Raw genomic sequence first — 20,237 nt, 5'->3', positions numbered from 1 at the left:
TCCTCCTTTATTCCTTCCCTTACGGCGCAGTTCATGTGTCCACCAATATGTGAGACAGATACTGTGCCATTTCCTTTCCACCAAGAACCAAAAACTATTCCCTCCTCCTCCCACAGTATGTATCCCGATTACTCCCCTCTCGGCATAGCTTGTTCCTTTTTCAGTGAACACTGTCGGCATGTTTCCGACAGTAACTACCCTCAAGTTACGCATTCCTACGCTTTATACTAATCCACCTCCCTCCAAGGAAGGTACCATTCGGGTGGTTTCCGAGGCAATCACCTTCCGGCTGTATCCTCTTAGGTTCGCACCTAACACTTTTCCTGCAATGGTAACCGCCCTTCGTATACTCATTCCTACGCTCTCGCCGCTGCATCTTCCTTCCATGTAACCACTCATAGGATCATTCTCATGGTAATCACGTAATCAACATCCGGGTATGCATTTCTACGTTTTCACCGTACCCTCCTCCTTCCAAGTTAACTGTCATCTGGGTGGTTAATGTGACAACCACCGTTCGGTTGCTGAATCTTACGATCTCGGCCACGCCGGCTGGTTCCTGGTTGCGGTCATGCATTGCTGCGCTGTTTGCATAGCCTTCTTTTTTCACGGTAGCCATTCTCCGGTTGACGATTGCTGCTCTTCTACTGCTACTACAGCTACACCGACGGGACTCTCAGGAGCAGGCGCTTAGCATGCCCCACTTTAAAAAAAATTGGTTGCGATCAATTTTTAGCTCTCTGTGATGAGTGTTAGCCTTTGTCATAGGCTAGCACACTACAGTTTTGGCTTGTGTTCTCTTTTCTCAGGTTTGAGGATAGGCCATGTACCGCAGGTGCGTGAACAGCCTGAGAACCTAAAAACTCTAGATCACCAAAACCGTATCTCCTTCACCCAAGTGGAGTTCGGAATGCTGGATATCGACCTTACTCTGGATTCCGCAAGCAGGCATACTCATGTATAAAAGCTGACCAAGATGGCGGAGCTCCCTTTGGAAGGAGTTTGAAGATTAAATAATAGCCGCCATGAGTGCAGTGAGGACGTGTAACGGAGCTGCTATTGGCATCTGGGCCGCCAACGACAAACTGAAACCTGAAGTGTGCTTAAACGCTGGAGTGACGGCAGTTCCGAATATCGGCGTGTGCTCCGCCGGCTCACCCTCCGTGGCTGCCGGGCGCCCTCAAAACGAGGACGAAGTCCTCAACCACACGCCGCTATCTATCTACATCGTCCTTCACTAAAGGTGTATGAAAGACACATTTGAATGGCGAAGCAAAAAAGTGCTATGTTATGTTTGGATGGCCTTAAGTGCATCTTTTTGTGTAAGCGGTGGCTTTTGAAAAAGCCTGCTTGTGTAATTGCGTATAAGGCACTGCCGCAAAGAGAACAAAGTGGCCAGGAAACCTTTGAAACACTTTTAATGCCATCACGCACGAAGCGTTTTTCACTGGTTTGAAAAAGTTTTCATGTTTTTCTGATTTTTGGGAGCGGTGTAAAGCTTGTGCAGAAGCAATTCTTACCTTAGTTTCTTAATTTCGGATCATGAAGTTATGCAGTGCTCAGAGAGCCACTTGGGGAACAAGCGTTTCTTTTACCGTAACCTGTTGAGCAACCGTGCGACTCTGAATGCCATAGTCGCTCGTACGGACTGAAAAAGTTTTAAAAGGCTTCGCACATGGTACTCGCTAAGTGGGCGAGGCGTTCGCAAGCCGTGCATAAGATCCCCAGCCGGGAAGCTGCCACGTTTCATTGCAGTCAAAAGAAAACAAAGCGGGTCTTTCTATTATCAATCGTGGCTTTAGTGCACGTCAGAGAAACACGAGCGGCCGAAAATAATCCTGAGGTCTTCATTTTATTCGTTTCTTGCATTACGTTAACAACCGAAAAAAAAACGATAGAGGCGCTAGAAAGGAGAGGCCAGACTAAATTCCTGCGCCGCTTTCCTCTCCTGTGTCCGTGTGTTCTTGCCATAAATAATAATATAGATAATATATTTATAGATCAGAGATAATATAATCACCGGATTAAGGGACGCAAAATCTAATCGAAAAAAAAAATGCAGGCTAATGGCCTATATAACAGACGGAATAAAATGCGCTGCTTCGCAACCGGCGTTGTCAGCTGCGTCTGCGAGTAGGTTACTTTCAATGCTTATTCTCCTCGTGCACCTGCATACGTGTCTTCGGAGCAGTTTTCTAACAAGCTTGGTCTTCTCAACGTCGCATTTTGAAAGAGTGTTGGTAATAAAAGATTTCATTTTGCTTGCAACTCCCTCCTCCCATAAAAGCCATATTAAACACATGTTGTTGTTGTATTTCTGATATAAACTAATTACAGCAGTGATTTCCCCTCGGAGCTGCTTTCATTACTAGCGCCTTTTAAATCAGAAAACAGTAGAGACTGATTTTTCGTCTTTTCGTCACACTGTTACGTTCTGGTTACTCCTACAGCTGCGTATCCTCTTGTTCGCATTTTCTTGTAATATGTTACACCTTTTTCTTGGAATGCGGACTTCTCTGAGAGACCCGTTTAATTAAGACGCTAATTAAACAGCAGAAAACTGAACCACGTCTTCATTCACCTTCATTACTGCTACTTTGATCCGATTTCTCGGCTCGTCGCCGCATTATTGGAGGAGTGCACTGCAAACTTTTGTTTTTGTTTTACTCCCTTTAGCATTGCGTTCATTAAAGCGTGGCTTTGAAGCGCTCCGCTGATCCTTGCGAAACCAAAACAAGCGCTTCCTCGGGTTTCCGCTGAGCTCAGGGAACTATTCGTGCTTGGCTGCAGTCGCCGTAGAAGGAGCGGAGGAAAAATTATTGGTTCGCCTTCTCATGCCTTGATGACAGACATGAGCTTAGCTCTCTACGCTTAAAAAGCACCGTTTTGCTTGTGGCTACCTTTCACAGCTTTTACGCTTTCCCAAACAAATCTTCGATCCTCTACAGACGATGTCGTTGTACGCCGTTGAGAAGATGTGAAAGTCACCAGAACATTATGTAGTCGGCATCTACACTTCCTCTTCTTATATCTTCATCGTCTAATGACCAAATTATTGAAGTAATGTGAAAAATTTTCTGTGCCTGAACACATTGCTTCACCCGCTACTCAAAGCCGGGAGCGCCGCTTTTACAAACTTTCACAAAGGGTAGAGATATAGTGTTTTGCTGTTCGGGTGCACCCTTTTAGAGTAGTCGCGACGATATGCTGCTGAATGCATCGATGTAAATATGTATTCCAAAAGAACAACCGAGGTCCACCGCAGCTATCACGTATAGTTTATGATATTGATGCACAGCTTTCTAATGGTTGTTTGTTGATTCTTCAAAGCTGCTTCCTCGCGGCTTTGTCGCGTTATTTGTGATGCTAGACGCAACCACCTGTATCTGGAATGATCCCAATTAGGCGGAGCCGATTACACGTTTCCGAAAAGGTACAACAGCGGAGCTTTTGTAGCGATAGCTACATTACGGTAACATTTCGAGCCTGCAGCGTGGCGGCGCCTCCACACTGTGGCTGCGCCGCCATGCTGTCTCATGGGTGGTCACATGGTGCGGAGCAGCTGCAGGCGGCGCGTCACCGTTGGCTGATCACCTGGTTCACTACGTGGTCGTTCACGTGACCAGCTACATAGTGCGGAGCAGCTGCTGCGGCCGGCGGCGCGGCGCGCAGGCTTAACCGAGCTGCCACATCTGTGCGCATGCGCCGTGTCAAGTGGGACGAAGATGAAGAAGGAACGCCCATCGAGATGGAGCGGCGAAAGACTGACTGTGCAATTCAGCTGAGCAAGTTCCACTGGGCCAACCGTAGCTATCGCATCACTCCAGGTTTAACCACAGCTAAACCACCGGCAATTTTTTTTTGGCTCGATTTTGGAGGGCACCATCAGCATCCTGCGCAGTAGACACTTTTCGCAAGGTAATAGAGCTATGAAATTTGAGCCGATATTTCTAATCGCTCAGAGTTTGCGGTCTCGGAGGTTCAAGAAAGAGTATGAAATTAGATTAATGGCGGTTCAGGAGCTACGGAATGGAGAATATAGGAGTTAATCAGGAGGTTGAGAGGAGCTAGGACGACGGGAAGAGACGAGGGATAATTATATTTTAAATGAAGTCCGAACAACTTCACTTTCGCGGTACTTGTATTGTGGGAAATGCGAAACTAAAGTTCTTTATGGCAACAGAGTGTGTTGAAAGCGGAAAGAGAAAGACAACGTGAGTCGAAAGGGAGTAATTTGGCGAGATGAGATGGGCGAGTTAGGTGACTTCACCAGTACCTCACTTCTGCATGGAGGCAAAAAGAAAGTTGCGAAATATGCAGGCATTAGAAGGAAACAGACAGAAAAGGAAAGATTTAAAAAGAGGGTTTACACAAAAGATAGAGAGAGATAAAATCACAAAGGTATAGAGAGTGAAGAAAGACATGAAAGGGAGAACTGAGAAAGAAAAGTCGCGAAAAACGAAACACGGAGACAGAAGCAGAAGGGCACCATTAGAACTTTTGAAACACTTTATGAAACTTATCAAACTGCAGGCTCGCGAACTGTGTGCTTCTCTCTGCTGGTCTCCCGTGAGGTTTACGTGAGCCAGTGGAATTTCGGAATAACCACAGGGTCACTGTCACCCGGCTGCCTTAGTCACCCGCTTTTGAGAGTTCCCCCTTAAAGACGCTGCTACTGCGGGCGAGAAAAACGTCAGAGGCCTGCGCGCTGCTCTTAAGACTGATGGTATACATGCAGTGTGTATTCAACTTCGTTGCTCGCCTTCTGTATAGTGTTTTGCTGCGCTTGTGCTCTTCAGTGTTTTAATACACTCTTTTTTTGTACTTGACGCTTTTTCTGAGGCTCCTCTGCACTCGCCTAGACTTCTGCGTGGCGCATTGCTTCCCACTGCAGACGCATGTGGGTTTCATCTTATTAATCGCGCGCACAGAGAGGGACCCGTCCTTTAGAATAGAGAAGTCTCTTTCTAGGTAAGGTATGAAACGCGAAAGCGGGGACTTGTCTCTTGCTCTCTCTGTTGTTTCTAGACATACTGAATGGTAATGGTTTCTCTCAATCACCTGTTCTTAGATAACTTTGTAGTTTGCCAGCTTCGTCAACCTTAACACCTCAGGCGCCAAATATTATCCCCTCACCTGACTGTATCGGCCCCTACAACGCCTTTTTTCAGTTGGAATTCAGTTCGCTACCTAAACCAACCACAGAATGCCTTTGCGGAAGGCGAGCTAGACTCAAGCAGCACAGATAATTAGCCCAGTATTGGAATCGTATTGGCAAAGGCCGGCCCTACAAAGGACCAGGATGGAACAATGCTGTTGCAATATTGGGCCGATTACTTGTGCAACTTGGGTAGTTCTTTTATATGCGCTCTGGCTGCAATCGGCAGGTCCCAATTATATTCCAGATGAAGAGTGGTTGTATACAAGAAATCTTTTCTACTTTTCTTCGGCACCCGGCGAGAATAAATGACAACAGCTGGTTGTGCCTCACATCTCAAGAGAGAACCCCCTGTCGCAACCCTGCCCAGATCACACAGCCGTGAATGGCCTGCTCACAAGTGCTCGCTCCCCAGCGCACATCGCCCGCATGTCCAGCTTACCAGTTATCATAAAATTATTCAGTTTTCCATACTTTCACAAATTATCTTGTTGAAAAATGTCCTCGGGCAGCCAATGGAAGTGCCTGTTCTGAGTTGCTACTTACGAGAGCCTTGCTGCCGTCATTTTCTCCAAGGCAAGTGCTCAATGCATAGATATACTTATTGTTTCAACAAAGTTTATTAATTTTTAAAATTGGGGTATTTAGGATAATATATGACCTTTGTGGCGTACTATTACCATTTTGGCGGATCCCACAAAAATAGTGAATAGTCTCAAGTAGTAAGCTGGTTAGCTAATTTTTATAATTAACTTTTTATCTTTTAGAGTTAGACGCCTAGTTGCAATCCTTTACTGCACGACTTTTTGTTTCATCATAAAATTATTTCAGGAGACGCAGGCAGCCAAAAGAATCAAACTGGCACAGGGAAAATTGGTTAAATGATTTTGCCCAGTTTTTATTGACCCAAAATAGGTACGCTGCAGATTCGCAACAACTTGTAAATAAAGAACACATTACAAAATTAAACGCCGTGCTTGGTGAGAATGAAATACAAATAATGAGTATTGAATAAAACACAACAAAAGCTTCAACTCACCGTGTGGTACTAGAGAAAACAATTGCACTTGTTTGCCGATTAGAGGTGAGTACTAAACTTCGAGCCGTAGCTCATACAGATTCCGCTGCATTTGGGAAACTCGCAATGCTGCCTTTTCTGGTTCCAAAGGAGCAGTGACCAGCCTGAAAACTGAAGGGAAAATATTAGCATTGAAACGAGGCATGATGTTTCAGAAGTTATACCTCATCGAGCCTGGCATCCTGTGTTGGAGTGGGTGCAGTAGAGACCGCACAATAGCGTCCGTGCGAAACAATTCACGCATTGCACAAAAAAGAACACTGTCTAGGAAATAAACTTACTCTCAGGATTATCGTCATTACCGGAAAAGTCGGTGTCTTCGCTTTCCGAAGGAATCGGCCGGCCAAAAAAGATTTTAGGATTCATCGCAAAATGTGGCAAGAAAAGACTACATGTGCACGTTTTGAATATGCGCAGCATAGCAACTTTCTGTCGCCAGAAACTAAGCGCCTTAGAATAAGAAATTTTTGTAGCTTCTACACAATATTATTGATTAGTATCAAAACCCCAAAAAGTTTCATGCAGTTTATCGAGTTCAGAAGGTCAAAAAAATTGCATAAACTTAACAGTGTTACTGCACGTGACCTCGCAAAGCTTTCACTATGTTTATTTGGCAGTAATTCGGATGAAGAAGCAGAGATAGCAGCACAAGAAAGCACTCGTTTCAAATGTACGTTGCAGAAATGCAACAGCGAGCACAAGAAGCTCCAAATCGAAACTCCTTTTGTTTTTGGAGCCATTTATGGCTATGTTGCAATTATGCAACAACGTAAAGATTTGTAGCCGGTCGCTTGTCATGTCATAATATAATAATTGGCTTTTGGGGAAAGGAAATGACGCAGTATCTGTCTCATATATCGTTGGACACCTCAACCGCGCCATAAGGGAACGGATGAAGGAGGGAGTCAAAGAAGAAAGGAAGAAGGAGGAAAAACTTTGTCATGTCAGTTTTTAGAATTTAGAATACGCAATTATCCTTGGTGCCGTGGCTCGACTAAATTTGGCTTCTTCGACTAGTTATGTGCTATAGAAATTTTTGTTGGCTGCATGCTTTCTAAACCACGTGTAGTCTCGACGATGCAAGCAAATTTTATCGAGCCACAGCGCCAAGAATAATCATGTTTTTCATATTTTTAAATCTCATACGGTATTAATATTGACCGGTTAGAAATCTCAAATTTCAAACTAGGTGCCTAACTCAACTAGTTAAAAAGATAATTATTAAAATTAGATAACAAGCATACTACTTAGCACGATGCAACGTTTTCTGGTGTCCACAAACGCTAGTAAGACTATGCCACAAAAGCCATAGTTTTACCCCCAAAAACCTATTACTGAAAATTTTTGTATGTTGCTTTATAACAATGAAGCCAAAAAAAAAACCTGCCATAGGCACGATTGAATGAAGGAACGCCTAGCCCGTGGACGCGTTCCTTTTGTTCATGTTGCATTTTCTCATGTTATCTAATAGGAATAAAATCAGAGTGGGGGCCTTTACCTCTGTGGGGTCTGAACTATTTCCCGATGTGAATGGACGGAATACATCGGACCAAGTAGTGCAGCTGGAAACGGTGCGGGTGCGCAAACACCGCTCGCCAATTTTGTGAGACGTATAAAATGCCGCATTCTTTTATACCAGAGCACCTCCGCCCTCTTGACTACTGCTTCGATCAATGGTGCTCTTCACTGAGGTCCTCGATATTCGCGGAAAGCTGCTTTTTTCTCTCCTACATCAACAGCGACGCCTGTATATTGCGAGGAGGGGAACGGGAGTGTGAGGAAGAGAAGAATGTGCGTATATCATCGCTTTTTCACTTCCTCAGACTCCGTTTAGTTACAATAAGTTCCCTCTTATTGGGTGTTAATTTTTCTTTCAACTCGTATCGCGCATTCGTCGCTGTTGTCGAGTGCTCGAGCTGGTGTCACCGCATTCGACGCGTCATTCATCATGCCGGTTTGCTCAGTTAATCGCCTTTATTCTTTGTACAAATGCTTTCAGCGCCGCTCAGCGGCGTAAGCCGGCGAGAACGTTGTTGCTGCAGCACTTCTGAGGAGCGTGCATTCTGCCGTTCCAAGCGCACCCGTGCGCCATTGCCAGACTGTGATGTGCAAGATATGCTATCTTTAATAATCCCGTAGTCTAGCTCCCGATTAATTAATTGAGAGACCATCTGATACTTTACTTTAGTGAAATCGTGTATTTCATTTTCAGTTTATTTTAACGGCACGAGGGTGGCCTTGCCGTAGAGCACAGTGAATAGCGGTGTTGTTCTGCTCAGCATGAGGTGATTGAAGGCCCATTTCTTTGCAAGAATTCCAGCTCTTTGTATCAGTCTCCAATGGTTGATAGTAACGAAACAAATAAAAGATGAAGAAAGTCCGTGCTTAACAGAGAGTTATAGCAAGCGCTAATTGAAAAAAAAATGTGCTAGGGTTTAACGTAGTTAAATAGAGCAGGCGTTTGATAGCATGTGTTTAACCTGGTTGGCTAAACACATGTTTTGCTTCGCTTGATTGTTGGCACGTGTGGCGGCGATATTAGACTCTTGTAAGGCTCTGATTGAGGTTAAGCTGATCTGATCTGTTCGCGCCGCAGATAGAAGGCAACAATATGAAATGCACAGTGCGAGAGCGTGTTGTAGTTAAATATGAGGAGTGATCGGTTGCGGCTATAGCATAGTGTTCTCTTGTGTCCAGCGAAGCTGATCTGTTCATGCTACGGCGTGTTTGAAACCCAGTCAAGGCATTATTTGTTCGATTTCTTCATGGGCTGTTACTATTCATGTTTTCTCACGGCCACCCTTAAGGTCACCCTCTCATTGGCTATAGCTGGCGCGCATATCCCTAACTTACCCGAATTTCGTCCCATTGGCCGAAGTTCGCGCGACGCTCCTCCGAACTATCCCGAGCTTATCCGAGTTATTCCAGGGCTTCACACAAGATTTTTGTCGGGACAGCGTGAATTAGCCCTTTCGCACAAAAAAAATTTGAGCGAAACGCAAAAATAAAGTTTCCAAGCTACAGCCAATAAGGAATAAAAAAAGTTTGGGTGAGGTTCGGCGTGGGGGGGGGGGGGGGGTAGGGGGGAGAAAATAATGGTACCGAAACGCGAGGAAAACAAGAGAGAGCATCCCCGGTAAGAGGGCTCACGCAATGAAGAATGAAGCAGGAAGAAGTCCATTTTCCCCTGGTTACTGCCAAGGATTGCGATCTTTAAGTGGCAGGAGAAAAGATACTTACGCGGAGCGCCTGACCAGGGGAAACCTGGCACCCACTGGAAATTGATAAGCAGGTGAATAGACAATGGCACTCGGGATTAAATCAAGCACCTACTGCGAACTAAGCGGACGTTGAAATCACTAGGTCCGGTGAAAGGCTCTTTTCATTTGTTCTTTGAATGCATCAATACAGATCGTACGGGTTTAGTGCGACGAGTCTGAGCTGCAGTACTGTCGCTCATTTTGTCTTGTTGGAGAGCAGCCCGATTGAAGAGCGTTGCTTGGACATGAGGCGGCGCATTTCGTTATGCAGTCGAGTCTAACGCAGCTGGATCATTGATACCTGCTTAGGCGGTAATGAGAGCCTCACACAACTCGCAGGGCTCCTGGCAGTACGTTGTTACTTTCAATAAAACGAACTGTAATTGTAAGCGCATAAAAACGCTGAGCACTCCTTTAGAAATGCATCCTTGTCTCAAATTAGATTTAGAAATGACGGCGTCAGTTTTGTCGGAGGTGTTGTTCATTTACCTAAAAATGTTTGCCTCGTGAACATGCTAGGTTTTTCGCTGGACATGACGGAAGAGCGCGTGCACGAGCGTGTAAGACGTTTAAGGACGTTATTAGGGAAAGAAAAATGTGGTAAATGAACAGTTTAAAGCATTGCGGACACTGATTAGCTTAGACGTAAAATGGGTTTACGTATATATGCTGCGTATGAACAATTCCAAGATAGGGAGGAAGATGATGCGCGCACCTTACACTGCGCGTGCACAGCACACATACTCTAATTACACTACGTCTCTACTAAAATCTGCGCTATGCTAGAACTCCCTACTATTAATCTTAGTGGACACACTACCTGTGTTCAGATGTAAGAATGAAGGTTAGAAAGGAGTTTGCGGGGAGTCGTCGAAGTGGAAAGCTCTGCACTTAATGAGACAATTGGTTTGGTTTGGTTTTGTTTATGGGGGTTTAACGTCCCAAAGAGGCTATGAGGAATGCCGTAGTGAAGGGCTCCGGAAGTTTTGACCGCCTGGAATTCTTTAACGTGCACTGGCATCGCACAGTACACCGGCCTCTAGAATTTCGCCTCCATCGAAATTCGACCGCCGCGGCCAGGATTGAGCCCGCATCTTTCGGGCCAGCAGCCAAGCGCCATAACGACTCAGCCACCGCGGCGGCTGGGAGACAATTATCTTGGGTAGAATGACAGCAACATGAAAACAATCACAATTAAGAAATACAGGACTTGATTTGTGTACGTTTTAATGTTGCGCTAATATTTACTGAAGGAAATGAGCTCCAACTATCCAAGAAGGAGTTTTAGTCCAGTACCATAATAAGACTACCTCGCATAGCGCACGGACGTTTTTGCATTTCGCCTCCATCGAAATTTGGCCGGCGTGGCCGCGATCAAATATCTCGAACGAGCGCCACGGGCAAAGGGCGGACGCCGGGTGTGCACATTACAAATAATTTCGCTACAATAGAGACGTACGGAAAAATCTGATTAAAGGTTTTTGCTGCATATACTCCAGAAACCCAATACGTAGCAATTACTTTGGACGAATACCATTTATCGAATACAACGGTTAAAATCACCTTTCATTTAATATTATTTACCTCACTGTAGAATAATTTATTATTTTCGCTGAACAGCTCGTTATAATATTACCTTACTTGCGAGTGGCAACCGGAAGCAACTTCCTTCTGGACTTTATTTTTTTCGTGAGCTGTTTCGCCGTGTCCCGTCCTGTAAGACCATAGAATAGGGCCGAGCCCATTGTAACCACTGCAGATATAACGAACGCGCTATTTTTACGAATGAGCGCAGGGTTGCTGCAAAAACATGCATTAGGGAATAGCAATTCTCTGAAATACAACCGACTGCGGCGCCGCCAGTCCTTTATAACAAACAAGGAGGCACCGTTAACTCGTCCCCAAAGTTCAATAATGCCCTCCTCCAGTAAGCGCTGGCATCGAAGAGCTCCTCTCAGCCTCTGCGACAACATTACGGAAACAACATTTTTTAATGAAAAAAGAACTGGGAAGAAGGCATTGAAATTATAGTTAGCCGCCAGCAAAACGCGTGCCGATGAGGTGCAAGGTGAGTGATTGCCTATATGTACGCCGACATTTTGCCTCCAGAAGCTGTTTTTTTCTTCTCTTCGTATCGAAATGCCCGTCTTCATTTCTGATGTGTTTCTACTCATTTTTAGATGAGGCTGTCCCGTTGAAAGAAATGACAGCGGAAAAGTGTAGGAGTTCATGCCCTGTCTTTTTCGGTTTTTTCAGCTGTTTTACAGCACCCTAGTAGAACTTCATATAGAATGCGATGCCCCCATGATACGGGTTTTTCATCTGATATATGTCTCCAGTGAACATATTCTGTGTCCTGGTGTGCAGTGCGCGCGGCTAGGCCATCGCATCTTTCGGCTGTCTGTTATATTTTCTATTCCCTGGTTCTTACTTGCACCGCTTGATGTTACCGTAAGAGCACCAGCACTCTTATAAGGCTATATAGAAGTTCGTTTCTAGCGCCGACAGCTGTACTTTCCGCAAAGCATAGATCTGGGCACTCGGGTACTGAGCCGGGATTCCCGTGTTGGAACCCGACCGCGGCAGCTGCGTTTCGATGAAGGCGAAACGCAAATGGCGCCCGTGTGCTGTGCGATGTCAGTGGACGTTAAGGAACCGCCGGTGGTCCGAATTATTCCGGAGCCCTTCACTACGGCACCCTTATCTTCCTTTCTTCTCTCACTCTCTCTTTTGCCTTTTTTCTTAGGGCGCGGCTCAGGTGTCCACTGAGATGTGAGACAGATAGAGCGCTATTTTGTTCATCATCATCATCATCACCCTCATTTTATTTTTTTAAACCAATACATCAAAATGTGATTGGACCCATAGCCAGCTCGGCTGGTTAAAGGTCCAAATACATGAAAGTTACTAAACAAATGGCTGGCATTCAAAATACATGTACAAAGAGACGTGTTGTTTTTTTTTTCTCATCGCTCTTACCATTGGCTCACAAAACAGCTCTCTTCACTTCCCTACCCGCCGTGAAGGTCTGCGGTAAGAGCGGCCGGCAAGGTCAGTTCTGACCGCAGCGGCAAAACTGAGTCTAAACTCAAAAGGCGCCGGTGTGGCGTGTGATATCTCTACTGTCAGTACATATTGAAAATCCCCGTGTAGTGAAAACTATTACGCAGCCCTCCATTGCAGCAACTATAGCTCTTATCATCTTTCACACCCTGCTTACCCCTCTCCTCACGGCGGAGTCGAGATATGCACCTATATGTGAGAGAGTTACTCAGCTGTTTTCCTTCCTCAAAGCTTTTACCTTACTTCTTTCTTCAAGCCTCCCGTAAACGGTGAAACGGAGGAAAATAGCCAAATGATGCAAGTACTGCAACTAGTTGAGAGTTGCTTCTGAATTTAGGAGTACTGTCGCAAAACTAGACTCTTACATAGTATAACTGTGACAGTTTGTTCTTGTGAGCCATGGGGCATCTTCGAGAGGCGAAATTCCTAGTGATCCAAGGCAGCGAGAGACGCCGTGTGTTGTGTCTCCTCTTCTTTGTCCCGTCTGTCGCGCTGTTATGGATCATCGTTTAACGAAGCTTTAGTAGAGTCAATGGGTTCCGAGCGGCTCGAGGCCTCATATGGCGCATCCGTTTCCTCGCCGAGGATTTTTTTCGTCACGATGACGGTTTATTCCTTGTTTATGTTTAATTCACCTCTACTTTTAATTCAGAAACATGGGCGAAAGCTACCTTGCTCAAATATAATAGCAAAACATACATAAAATTGCACTGTTATTATATCTGTAGGTTTGATATGTTAAGATACGTAAGAGACAGCGCCAGGTTTGGCTACAGAATTTCGTTGTTCGCTAAGGTATTCTAGTCAATTGGATTTTGTTGTGCAGAGAAAGTTAAGAACATTTATGAACAATACTTGTGCAGTAGCACACTCACTCAGGTGAGAAATTAGTTCAGCGAGTCTATCGTGTAGTATCTCTTAATTGAGAAAATAGGTATAAAAAATGTTGCATTATGCTTTTGGCTCTAGATTGTTTCTGGCTTCTAGTTTAGAAGTGGAGATGTACGCTTCAAGCTCCTAATTTTAAACTGAGCAGCCCCTTGCTATGCTTTTCACTTTTGGCGAAGAGGTGATATAAGGAAGGAAGAACAATGTGTGCGTGCGAGGATGAAGGCATTCGCCGGAAACAAGTGTAAGAGTGATTTCTCCTGGCAGGCTTATCGGATGGCGCGAGCGATTTGCGAGATTCCGCTAAGCCACTCGGTCCCACTTGAAGCTGGGGTTCGCGGTTTCGCAACCCTTCCGACGCCCGGAGGCGAGCCCTTGAGGCAATGTTCAGTAGAGGCTTTGCGAATTCTCGCGAAACGGGCCTCATACATCTTTGATGAATCGCAGTAAGCTGTTCGTGAACAACTAAGGCCGCGCATCAAGAACGCGGTGTGGCGTGCTTTTGTGTATAATGATTGTTAAACGATAATAAATTACGTATAACAAATAATCGTACTTGAGCATAAAGCTGAAGTGCAACAAATCAAGCGCGTGTGAAACTGAGATTACGTGTGCACGACTCACACTATACTGAGTAGCACTGCCTGTATGCTCTTATGAGGGGCACTCGGAGCTTAGTTCACTTTAGCGATGCCCTAGATGAATAAAACACGCGGGCGCGCTTTGTTTTCAGCGAAGACAAGGAAAAAAAATTAGGCGCAGTTAAACGCCGCCTTTAAGGGCATGACTGAACAGCTTTAATGTCTCCCATCAGCAGTGCCTCTTCAAAAACACTCACTATTCTTTGCTAAATTTGCACGTTCATCTCAGTTATCACATCACAGTTTCAACATTCTGGTCTTTCAACACCTCCACACTAAAGTTTACGACATATTGCTACTCTAATTAGTATCTCACTAATTACCTTCCTCTAGTTCACTCCACTAATTGCCACATTGCTGAGCTCCAAATTAAGTCAGCTGCTCACGCACACATCACTTCCCATTATACCGCTGCCCAGTCAGGGCGCCTCCGTTTCATTGTGGACAGCGCGCTCGGCTTGTGAAGGGTTCGAATCCAGACTAAAGTTTCTGAAAGTTTTTCCTCACGTAAAATCATTTACTTTGTAAAGTTACGTAAGTTGAGACATGCGCCGACCTTAATTCACGTTGCAAGTCCTGTTCTCAATAAACCTCCCTCGAGACATACACGGGTGACGTCACGTGTTAAAGGGGTTTTTTCTACATAACCCCCCTGAAAAACGCCGGAATTTTAACCTAGCGGGAGCCTTAAAGCTGTCACGTTAATATATAAGTGCATGCGTTGTACCTTGATTCAAATATAAAAAGCCATTTACTTTTTTTTCGCGGCACTGATTGCCTTTATATTGACATTACTGTGCGCACGTAGCTGGGCCGTGCCTTATGTGAGAACCCGTCAAAAGATCCTGTTGGTACTCTTCTAGGAACCAAATACTGGTAGTGTCTCGGTCCTCCTCGTTTCGGACTTAAATTTGCACGGACATTGGACGGAGTCAATTTTTGCTCGTGTTCTCTGCGCATTTGAAAACATCGGTTTTTGGGGAAATGACGCAGTGTCTGTCTCACTTATCGTCGGACACCTGAACCGTGCCGTAAGGGGAGGGATAAAGCAGGGGCTGAGAGAAGAAAGTAAGAAAAAGGTGCCGTTGTGGAAGGCTCCGGAATAATTCCGACCACCTGAGGATCTTTAACGTGCACGGACATCGCACAGCGTACGGGTGACTTAGCGTTCCACCTCCATCGAAACACGGTCGCCGCGGTCGGGTTCGAATTCGGGCACTCCGGATCAATAGCCGAGAGCCTTAAGAACTGTGCTTATATTCCGTTTTGTGGCAGATACCTTTCTGTGGCGATAGTTTGGTTCCGATGTCTTGGTATAGAGCCGAAAAACTCATCGTCCAGTAGCCTGGATGCGCATGCATCCGATACCGAGTATCTACATCGTTGGCAGGCCGCACTGCCTGCGCATACTGCAATTTTTTTCTGAAACGCTGGTGGTGTCACTGCTGCGGGCAATTAACTCTTTGACGACAGTACCCCAAGAGAAAACACTTCGAGCGCCCATCGCTCTCTCGATACCACTCGCTCGCTCGGCGGCTACGCTTGGTTGCCAAAGAAAGACGAATGGGGATGTTGCGCGGTTTCTAAACGCAGCAGGCGCGTATGCATTTGCCGACACTGGTTATTGTTACTTTCTGGCTCCTGTTTTTCCCCACTCCTTAACCGGCATTCCCCAAACGAGAAACGAACTCACTCGCCTCGTAGGTCACGCAACTGGGAATCCGCCTCGTCACTGTTTACTACGTACGTTCATCGGCCATGTGAGTTCCGCTCTCCTATTACACTTCTGCCTCCATACTCTTGCTATGAGCAGCTTTTCGCTCATTCCTCGCGAGACTAATTTACTCGTATCCCGCTCATTCTTTCATATGGAGATTTGTGTTCATTTTTTTTCGCATTGCTTGTGAGGCGGCTCTGTACTGCACGGTCGCGTTCGTGCTTGTATTTTGTATGTATGAATGCAATTAGAGCATATAGCATGCATTTTTTTGTGTCGTCGCCGCTTCCCTTATTGATTGGCTATTGTCAGTTTGCTGCCGCTGCTGTTCCTTTGACAGCCGAGGGGCTTTCGACAGGACGTAATCACCCAGCGTACTGGGCGTGCACGCCTTTTTTTACGCGAGTTCTCTGCGGCCTCGTTCGGCTAATGCTCGGCACTGTTCTGTTTTTGGCGATGACGTGTGCGTAACTTGTGCTTGCTTTGCTCATTTCATATGGGATTATCTGCTACATCTCTTGGGCCCCTTTTGTTGCATCGCCGTATCGCTATAAACCCCCCTTTCTACCCCCCCCCCCCCCTTCCCTACCCCCGCGATCCTGGCGGCAAGTGGGACGATTATGACAGTGTGCCTTTTCAAAAATTTTTGCCGATAAGGTCCTCTGTGCAGACACGCTAAACATGTACGTCATTAAATTTTTGGAGTTCTTCCTATATATCGCACAGTTATGACGTTAGACCCGCAATAAACAACTGTAACGACTTGGCTAGCCATAATCTTGCGCTGTCAGTAGAATTTGGCTCTGGACAGTCTGTAAAAATCTGTTTGGTCACCCTCACTGATTGTTGCATGTTGATCAACTGCCCATAGATCGCCTAAGGCAGATTAAGGTCTTACACTTTCAGTAAACTTTAATGTTTAGATAGTCTGTATACTATTACATTATTAGTGTCTATTATAATATTTTTGCCTATTATAACATCAGTGGTAAAAAGCAATTTATATTTTTACACATCCTTTCAAGTGCAGACAGTTTATAAGTGAGCTTTATAAAGGCATCATCAAGTGGAGTCGAACAGTGGTACTGAGTGGCCGGTGCTATTGAGATCACGCTGTGTTCCTGCCTGGTGATTGAAGCCAGCCTGGCTATGGGCTTTTATTCAATTGCTGGTGTGGCTGGGCGCCATCTATGTGGCGGACTGCCATTGCTCTCGCTCCCATAATAGAGATGAATATTCTGAGGGGTTTTCTAAGATAAAAACAGCCTCGTTGATTTAAAGGGCAGCTTCTGGTTTTTTCGAGGGTAGCAAATTTTAATGAAATTATATTGTACGCTTTCATCTCTTCCCCATTAAGCGCGACAAGCTTAGTAGACATCATTTGATTCAGGTGCATTGCAGTTTCTATAGGCTCATTTGAGATGAATTTTAAAAATGATTCCCACGACCTAATTCAATTTTGATGTAACAAAAATTCCGCGCACATTAATCCCTACTCCCTTCTAAAACCAAATTATGGGGCTTGTATTAAATCCTCTGACGCATTTTATCAAAGAAATAACAGTCTTCTGTCGCTACTTAGGCCATTAAACGCGGGTACGAGTGTTTTTATAGATGCGGGTGGTGTCATAGCTCCGCCAAGTCAAGGATCGTCCGTAGCCACTAATCGAGCTCCGTATTCGGTTTGCTGTTTTCGTTCATTAAATATGGTTCCACACGGTATTTACAAAACGTATTCGATTTTCTGTGGCAAGCGACGATAACGAATTTGCTGTGATTTTAAAGCCAAACTCTTCAAAAACATGCGCATTTCTCCTTTAGGTTGTTCAGGATAACACATCTAGAGAGTATTTTCCCTGCACCAAATATCTAAGGCGTCCACTCCTTGATAAATCCTCTGTTAAACTCGCTTTTTATGTAATGCTAGAGGAGCCTGCACATCACCCTTTCTTTCTTTATAGTGTTTTATCCTAGTTGCTCAAGAGATAGATTAAGCGCGAAATATCAGGCAAAGGAGTTTGCTGTGTCGCTTAAGTAACACTCCCCATATGCAGCCGTGTTTCTTTTGATCGTATAAAAATTGGTTCGATCACGAAGCAGTCTGTATTTCACACTCTTTGAAGTTTTAATTTTTCTCGTTGTGTATTCTTTTGTGGCGCGACTAGGCGCTCGCACACCTTTCACTGTGGTCGCCTGTTGCGCCACGCTAGTCTTCCACAGCCTCTGGGCTTTCGCTGATGTAAGTGTGCGCGCCATGGCTGTCGCGGGAGACGTGACGAAACACGGCTGACACGAGGCCAAATTTTCTTTAAACTCTCCCGCTGGAAGTGGTTAAGCGCAGTTGCTTAAGTGTGGTAGGCGTGTCCTTACATACGGTCTAGGAGCTAAGCGCTCGGCGGGTTCAGAGGAGAAGCTTTTTTTTCATTCGGAACGCTAGTTGAATGCGGTGAACTGTTTTTTTTTTCAGTAGTGATTGCTAACCTAATATTTATCGGAAATCTCGGCATGCACAAATATTACATTTTACTTTTGCTTCATTCTTTACAGCGTGAATGCTAAATCTCTTGTTCCTCTATATTGCGTCGTTGTCGGCGCAGTCCGCAACGAACAGACCGAGGCAGCGCGCCGAGATTGAGCGAAGAAGTAACGGCGTGGGCTGGAAGCGTTTTTTCGGAAGCACCCGCGCCGGCTCTTAATTTGGCGAACTTAGCTCGAAGACGCTTCTGCCGCCCTGCGCGAGTACTGTAGTACTGTAGCAACGATTTTGAAGAGGCATGGCTGATAAGGCGACGGGCGCAAAAGCACGTGAACTTGACCATCGCAGAAGCTTGTAGTTCCAGGCAGCACACTACAGAAATTCATTGCTCTAACACTAAAGCTAACACTCAAACGTTCAGTAACACAATAAAGAGATACCTGAGGGTTTTTCCTCTTTTCGCCTTTGTTATCGCTGTAGTCGTGGTCGCACAGTTTAGTAATTACTTGTAATAGTTTGGTGTAGGTGATGTAGGTGGCGAACGCTCAGCGGAGAACACTATACATGACAGAGAATGATATTCCGCTTTAACTGAGGTTGACAACCTTAATAATAAACCAATGAGCAACAATATTACTGCATTATCAAGCGCGGGGAGCTCCCCTTCTTTCGGGCTCATCTATTTGCTTCTTTCATTACGGACTGCTCTGTAGAAGTAGGCGCTAGGATGTTTTAACAGGATATCAAAAAGATCTCTAAGGGGGCGGAAGATCTGATTAAGATCCGTCAAAGCGAAAAAACCTCTTACCCTTCCGACAGACTATAAATGACAGTGCTATAAAAGTTAATAAGCCTAAGGTAACCTACATAAGAAAGTTTTAAGAAATGACAAACTTTTGCCCAACTTTTATAACGTGCGAAAGCATATTTACAGTAGTGATAACCACGATGATGAAGACAGGTAAATTTCTGTCTGTGTCTTCACATCGCAGATGGAAGCTGATTAGAACGGCGGTGTGTATCTCACACCGCAGGAATGTGTTGTAATTTAACAAGAGGCGTGCTCGGCTGCGGCGATATCCTATAGTGTTTTCGTGTGGTGGCCAGAGAAGCTGATCTGTTCGCGCCGCCGCGGGTTCGAAATCTGTTCACGAATTTTTTTTTTATTTGTTTTAATTTGCTTCTTTCACATTGCACAAGCTCAAAAACATTGAGGTCTTCGCAAACCCACAAACATCCTAAAATATTTCTCGGGATTTTCCCTTCAGACTAGTGCTTTCGAATTAGTGTGTAGAGAATCTAAAATGCCCTAAAAAGCGGAGGTAGCCTGAAATAGCGGAATAGAAATCTAGGTACAGGCAAAAAAAACAGATATATGCCTTAAGAGTTAACGAGGGCAATTTCATTAGCAATAGGAAGAAAAGAGTTAAAGCAACCAAAGAGTCCTGAAAAAATCTGTACAGTAGCCAATGTAGTAAGGACGTAAGTAATACAGGCAGTTTCATAAAGCAATGGGATACTCCGCCTGTAACTAAAGAGGGAAGAAAGAGAGCGTTAGGAGCGATGCAGAGAGGTAAAGCAGCTGGTGAGGATGAGGTAACCACTGACCTGTTGAAGGGCGGAGGGAAGATTGTGCTACAAAACTGAGCTACCCTGTATATGCAGTCATCACCTAGAACGTTCCAGAAACTTACCATAAACGTACCAGAAAAAACCTAACATCATCGATTCATAACAAAGGAGACACCAAATGCTTGAAAACTTACAGACTTATCAACTGTAGTGTCCGTTGCCTATAGCATAATGATCAGGCAGGCTTTCGTTATGGATACTCGACAACAGACTGTATCTCACTACCAATGAGGTGATTCAAAAATGTGCCGAATATAAACAACCCTTATATATAGCTTTCATTATTCACGAGAAACAATTTTACTCAGGGGAAACGTCGGCAGA

Source organism: Amblyomma americanum, chromosome 9 (genome assembly GCF_052857255.1).
Source record: "Amblyomma americanum isolate KBUSLIRL-KWMA chromosome 9, ASM5285725v1, whole genome shotgun sequence".
NCBI classification, from domain to species: Eukaryota; Metazoa; Arthropoda; class Arachnida; order Ixodida; family Ixodidae; genus Amblyomma; species Amblyomma americanum.
Note: the sequence above shows the minus strand (reverse complement) of the source record.